Genomic DNA, 7,901 nt, shown 5'->3' on the forward strand with positions numbered 1-7,901 from the left:
CAGTGTCTCTAAGAAAACATCCCTTCAACTGATTGTCTGCTCATAGCCAATTATCATAGTGTTAGCTATGCCTGTATTAGATTTCATCACCATGGGAATAAGTACATGTCAACTGCTATATCTCTGGAAATCCTGGCCTAGTCAACCTGACACACAGAGAACCCTAATATTTACAATAGGAAATAATTCCCATATCAAGAAATAGTCCAAGTAAATGATATGTCTTACTGATGTGTCATTTCCTTTCTTCATGCTCACGATAGTATTGAGGTAGAGTGTAGAGGATGAAAATTTATCATAGCATAATCTTCTTAGATCAGTTGACACATGTCCATTGCATTTCTATGTCTTAAGCATAGTGCATTAGCCTAGATGATGTTTTTCTTTGATATTTAAGTAAGATGGTGCATGACTATATGACTATATCATCAAGTTGCTGTTTTTAAGTGCTGTAGAGCCAGTCTGACTCAGAGTGACCAAATCAGAACAATTATCTCCTTCCTCTTCTCTCAATGCGCTTTATCTCTTTCATTACAAATGTATTATTCCCTTTTACTTCTATTCCAATTTAACCTGTGATTTCTTTAAAGTAAGCATAAAAATTCTATATAGTTTTGCATTCTCAATGAGCCCATCTGGTATGCCACCACACTCTGGCTACCTCACCACTAACATCGGCATAAGGAAAAGAAATGACACATCATGGGTCTGTCTTATGGGAATGTGGTCCCTGATTTTGATTAATTTTAATTTCAGAATAAATATTTAAATTTCCTTCTGCCCCCAGAACCTTTAGTTGGTAGTTTCCAGCTTTTCTCATGAATGGGATTCTTTGAAAAACATATGTATTTGCCCTTAGGATTTATTAATTTTAGTTTTAATAAAATTTTACTCTTTGACTAAAACCAAAACATGTTGTTGGTGTTAAGTGCTGTAGTCATTTCTGACACATATTGGCCCTGTACAGGGCTTCCAAGTCTTCAAATCTTTGTTGGTGTAGAAAACCTCATCTTTCTCCATGGCTGCCAAATTCAAACAGTGGACCTTAGATTTGTAGTCTGATGCTTATTGTATGGAGCCACCATTCTCCCATTAGGGCATATTAGTGGATTTAAAATTTTTGTTTTAATTATATGAAGACAAATAATATCTAGGATTAAGTGTATGCCTGTATTTTCAGAGGTAACTGAAACATAAAATATACTATATGCTATATTTCATATTTATTATATGTATATGTCAGTTTGTTGCACTGTGGTGGCTTGTATGTTGCTGTGATTCTGGAAGCTATGCCACTAGTATTTTAAATACTGGCAGGGTGACCCATGGTGGACAGGTTTCAACTGAGCTTTCAGACTAAGACAGACTCAGAAGAAAGAGAAGCAGACTATTTCCGGATGTTTGTTGATGTTGTTGTTGTTAGGTGCCATTGAGTCTGTATCGATCCATAGTGACCTGATGCACAGCAGAACGAAACACTGAAAACCTTATGAGTAGCAGTGAAATGCTATCAGATAGCACCAAAATATTGAATATTGAAACATGATGAACAGCACCAAAATATTGTCAGATATAGTGCCAGAAGAAGAGCCTCCTGATGTTGGAAGGCATTCAAAATATGACCGAGGAAGAGCTGCCTCCTCAAAGTAGAGTTAACTGTAATGAAGTGAATGGAGTAGAGCCTCTGGGACTTTCATATGCTGATGGGACACAACTCAAAATGAGGAGAAACAGCAGCAAACATATGTCTGAAGTATGAGAGATGAATGTCATCATTTTCGCTATCAAAGAGCATTATGGCTGTAATTCTTCCAAGACAGATGTATTTATTCTTCTGGCAGTCCATGGCATTTTTAATATTCTTCTCCAACACCATAATTCAAATGCATTGATTCTTCTATGGTATTCCTTGTTCACTGTCCAACTTCTACATGCATTTGAGGCTGTTGAACATACCATGGCTTGGATGAAACACATCTTAGCTTTCAAACTGATATTTTTGCTTTTTAACACTTTAAAGATGTCTTTTGCAGTAGATTTGCCCAAAATAATACATTGTTTGATTTCTTTACTGCTGCTTCCCTGAGTGTTGATTGCGCATTCAAGCAAAATGAAGGTTTTAACAACCTCAGACTTTTCTCAATTTAATATGATGTTATGTATTGGTCCAGTTGCGAGGATTTTTGTTTTCTTTGCACTGAGGTACAATTCATACTGAAGGCTGTTGTCTTTGATTTTCATCAGTAAATATTTTAAGTAGCATAGTGGTTACAAATCGGACTGCGAAACTTAAGGTCAGCGGTTCGAAACTACCAGCCGCCCCACGGGAGAAAGATGAGGCTTTCTACTCCCGTAAAGATTTACACCCTCGGAAACCCTGTACAGGGTCGCTATGGGTCGGAACCGACTCGACGGCACTTAACAACAACAACAATATGCTTTCAGCAAGCAAGGTTGTATCACCTGCATATTATAGGCTGCTAATGTGGCATCCAAGCCTGCTGCCATGTTCCTTTTCATAAAATATAGCTTCTAGGACTATTTGCACAGCATACAGATTGAATAAGTATGGTGAAAGGACACAATCCTAGTGCACATCTTTCCTGATTTAAATCATTCAGTATTCCCTTGTTTTGTTCAAACAGCTGCCTTTGTTCTATGTACAGGTTCCTTATGAGCACAATTAAGTACCCATTCTTTGCATTGTTGTCCATATTTTGTCATGATCCACAAAGTCAAAAGTCTTTGCGTAATCAATAATGCACAAGTAAACAACTTTCTAGTATTTTCTGCTTTCAGTCAAGATCCAACTGAGGTCAGCAATCTAGTTCCACAGTCTTTTCTGAATCTGGTTTGAATTTCTGGTAGTTCCCTGTAGGTGTACTATTTCAGCTGCTATTGAACTATCTTCAGTAAATTTTTACTTGAATGTGATATTAATGATACTGTCTGATGATTTCCACACTCAATTGCATCACCTATCTTTGGAACGTGGTCAAATATGAATCTCTTTCAATCCATTGGCTAGGTAGCTGTCTTTACTGTGGTTAAACAAAACACTTAATATCCAACCACATCCTGTTCATCTTACTATTATCCTCTTAATTGCTTAGGTCACCATCTAGAGGTAATCCTTAAAGTCCTTTATATCTTTACCTCCATTTGATGTCTATTAACAAATCCTTTGAGTTTACAATTCCAAGCTTTCCTTTCCTCATGTGTCCTGCTCCCCTGGTCAGCCATAGGTGAGTAGAAAAAAGCTTCTTCCTTTTACAATGATTCTCAGTTCAAAAGTCAATTCATTTCGTTGTCTACTTTTTGAACCTGAGGACTGTTTTCTTCATTCCAGTTTGTCCTTCTCCATCTGCCTTTTTGGATCCCTTTCTTTTTGTTTTATTTGTATTCAAATAACATGCAATGTATCTTAATTTCAGCCATCAATTTTTGTAAAATACTTGACCTCCAAATTCTTCAAATTTTATGAGGATTATTGTTGTAAATTGCTAGTGATTTAGCTCTGCTTCATGGTGACTGTGTACAACAGAATAAAATTCAACCCAGTCCTGTGTTATCATCACTACCCTTAATTTGTTCAAGTCCATTATTTCAGTTACTAAATATTTTGAGCATCTTTCAACCTAGAGTGCTCATCTTCTAGCATTATATTAAACACTATTCTGTCATTATGTATAATGTTTTCATGGGATGATTTTTTGTGACTAAATCCCCAAGCCTTCCTTCCCAGTCAGTCTTAATCTGAAAGTTCAGCTGAAATCTGATGGCATAGCTTCCAGAATCATAGTAGCACACAAGCCACCACTATTAGTTTGATAAACTAGCAGACAAGTAGTGGTTTGTGAAAATAAAATAATTCATGCAAAGCGGATAATTCACAAAGGGCTTCAAAAAGTTCATGGCAAAATTCCATTTTATTTTAGAGCCTCTTCTCCATATGTGATATATAGAATTAGTATTTTTTAGTATTTTAATTTTGCTTAGTTTTACATAACACTTTTTTTTTTTTTTTAAACTGAATCTAGAAAAAAAACAAAACAAAAAACTGCACAGGTCTCCTTGAGAGATATTCTCTGCCCACTAGTCTCAGGACCTTACATTGGAAACTCTGTATCCAGTGACCAAAAATTTGAATTCAAGTGAGATATAGCTTGCAAATTTACTCCATAAAATATTTCTGTTTTTAAAACAAATGTACAGGGAAATAATTTAAATAGTCTATATTTACCTAGTAATTCGCATAAGAGTTTTTTCCAGAAAAAATATTCAGTGAAGCAGAAATACAGGGAAAAAAAAAAATTACCATGAGATGCACTCAGAATATTAGAAAAATTTAACTTTAGAAGAGGTAAAGTGATCAAAACATTTTCCATGAGTCTTATTAAGATCATTCCTGGATTTAAACAAAACAAAACAAAAAAGATAATTCCTGGAGTCCAGGGGTAGCACTGTTGGATGTTGGATAAGCAATGGGTTGCTTACCACAGAGTCAACAGTCAAACCCACCAGCCTCTATTTAGAAACTGTATATTGAGTTGCTATGAGTCAGAACTGACTTGATGGTACTTAACAACAACAAAAGATAATTTCCAAACTCTCTGTACCCAGCTAGGTTTGAAAACTTATTGCAATAGCCACACAGAACTCAGATACCACATTCATTCATATTTACAGAATTTTTAGGGAAGTTTACAATTTATGAGTCAGGATCAGAAAATGCGCATTGCATAGTTCTTTAAGTCAGGATAACCTCTCCTCAGTGCACCCACAGGGAGGCCTCTTTCTGCCTAAGAAATGTTACAAAGCTCTTTTAGGGCTGCTGATAAATGCTTATAGGACATAGCATTATACCATAAGTCTCAACAGAAAGGCTCTCAGCTTGCTTTGGTTTTGGTTCTCTTGCTGCTACTTCTCTGCCATTCTTATGCTACTCCTATTGTATCATAGCTCACTGTCCCTGGGTCAACAAAACTCAATGTATACGAGTCTCAGGGTTCAAAAGATGTACTTCAGTTCTGATTCTTTTTCTTAGGCCCTCCATCTCTGCTTCTGAGATAGCTAATTTTATACCCATGCTAGAGTTTCTATCAATTACAATTAATGTTGTTAATATTCACAGTTGAAGCATTTCATTCTATCAGTATCTACTCCCACCTTCTTTTTACCCAGGCCCATTAGGAAAACAGTTATTGGGTGGGAATTACAAAGACTTAGGCTAGAAGAGACATTTTGAATAACTCACTACACCACATGATCACAAGATAGAATTTTGCAAGACCAATGACTTCTTCATTGTAAATACCTTTTTTAAACAACATAAAACATGGAACACACAGAAATAAAATTGACCACATGTGTAGAAAGAGTTCCATATCGTCGGCTAAAAGAAGGTCCAGGGCAGACTGTGTAAGATACTATCAACTGCTCATATGCAAGTTCAGGCTGAAGTTGAAGAAAATTATGCCATGTCCATGAGAGCCAAACTATTACCTTGAATATATCCCACCTGAATTTAGATATTTTTTGATGAACAGATTTGATGAACTAGACACTAAAGACAGAAGACTAGAAGAGTTGTGGGATTACATAAAGAACATTATGCAGAATGAAAGCAAAAGGTCATAAGGAGACAAGAAAGAAGGAAAACCAAATGGATGTCAAAAGAGACCCTGAAACTTGCTCTCCAGTGTAGAGATGCTAAAGCAAATGCAAGAAATGAGGAGATAAAAGAGCTGAATAGAAATTTTCAAACAGCAGCTTGAGAAGACAAAGGCAAATATTATAAAGAAATGTACAAAGACCTGGAGTTAGAAACCAAATGGGAAGAACATGCTCAGCTTTCTTAAGTGGAATAAACTGAAGAAAAAAAAATTAAGCCTCAACTGGAAATACTGAAAGATTCTATGAGCAAAATATTGAATGATGCAGAAAACATCAGTAGATGATGGAAGGAATAATAAAAGCACTATACCAAAAAGCTGTGGACAATGATAAACTATTTAAGAGCTAGCATATGATCAAGAGCCAGTGGTACTAAAACAAGAAGTCCAAAGTGCGTTGAAATCACTGGCAAAGAACTAGGCTCTGGGAATTGATGGAATATAAATTGAAATCTTTCAACAAACTCATGCAGCACTGGAGGTACACACTCATCTATGCTAAGAAATTTGGAAGATGGCTACCTGGCCAACTGATTGAAAGAGATCTATAATTGTGTCCATTCCAAAGACAGACAACTCGATGGAATGTGCAAATCATCAAACAATATCATTAATATCATATGCAAGTAAAATTATGCTAAAAATAACTTTAAAATGGACTGCAACAGTATATCAATGGGGAGCAGCCAGAGATTCAAGCCAGATTCAGATGAAAACATGGAATGAGGAATATCACTGCTGACATCAGATGGATCTTGACTAAAAGCAGAAAAACACCAGAAGCATGTTTCCCAGTGCTTTATGGACAATACAGAGGCATTCAACTGTGTGGATCATGACAAGATGTAGACAATAATTTTGAGAAAGAATATTCTAGAATACTTACGTGTGCCCCTGAGGAGCCTGTATGTGGATCAAGAGGCAGTCGTTCAAACAGAACAAGGGAACACCGAATGGTTAAAAATTAAGAAAAGCACATTATCGTTGTATTCTTTCACCATATTTATTCAATCTGTACACTGAGAAAATAATCAGAGGAACGGGATTGTATGAAAAAGAATGAAGAAAACTCATTAATAACTTGAAATATGCAGATGATGCAACCTTGCTTGCTAAAAGCAAAGAGGGCTTAAAATACTGGTGAAGATCAAAGACCACAACCTTCAGTATGGGCTGTATCACAATGTAAAGAAACCAACAATCCTCACCTCTGGCCCAATAAATAGCATCATGATAAATGGAGAAAAGAATGAAGTTGTCAAAGACTTCATTTTGCTTGGATTTACTATCAACACTCATGGAAGTAGCAGCCAAGAAATCAAATGATGCTTTGCATTATGCAAATCTGTTGCATGCAATCGCAATCTCTTTACAATGATTAAGAGCAAAGATATCAGTTTGAGGGCTTACACGTGCCTGCCCCAAGCTATGGTAATTTTAATAGCCTCATATACATGTGAAAGTTGGACAATACATGAGGAAGATCGTAGCATAATTGATGCATTTGAGTTATGGTATTGAAGAATAAAAGTACCATGGACTGCTGGAAGAACAAACAAATCTATGTTGGAAGAAGTACAGCCAGAATGCTCTTTAGAAGCCAGGAAGGCGAGACTTTGTCTCTCATATTTCAGACATATTCTCAGGAGGCCCCAGTCCCTGGAGAAGGACATCATGCTTGGTAAAGAGGAAGGTCAGCAAAGAAGAGGAAGACCCACAACAATATGGATTGACACAGTGGCAGGAGCAATGGGCTCAAGCGTATCAACAATTGTGAGGTTGGTACAGGACCATGCAGTATTTTATTCTATTGTGCATAAGGTCAATATACATCGGTACTGACTCAATGGCACCTAACACTACCACTACCACCAAGCCAAAGTGTAATATGCTAGCCTAAATATCTTCCTGAATACTTAAGTTATTGTTGCTGTTAAGTGCCGTCCAGTCGGTTTTGACTCATAGTGACCCTTTGAGGGGTTTCTGAGGAGAGGCTGGTGAATTTGAATTGCCAAACTTGCAGTCCAGTACATTATCCTGCAGTGCCACACCAGGACTCCTACTATATAAGAAGGATGGACAATAAAAAAAACCAAGCATTAGAGTCAGACAAAGCCAAGTTTCAAGTTCACTAGGTTCTAAATACACATTGCCTTTGAGGTATTGAGAAAATCACCTAATTCTCCTGAGTCTCAGCTCTGCATTATTCAAAATTATGGTAATAAT

Source organism: Chrysochloris asiatica, unplaced genomic scaffold (assembly GCF_000296735.1).
Source record: "Chrysochloris asiatica unplaced genomic scaffold, ChrAsi1.0 scaffold00279, whole genome shotgun sequence".
Taxonomy (NCBI): Eukaryota; Metazoa; Chordata; class Mammalia; order Afrosoricida; family Chrysochloridae; genus Chrysochloris; species Chrysochloris asiatica.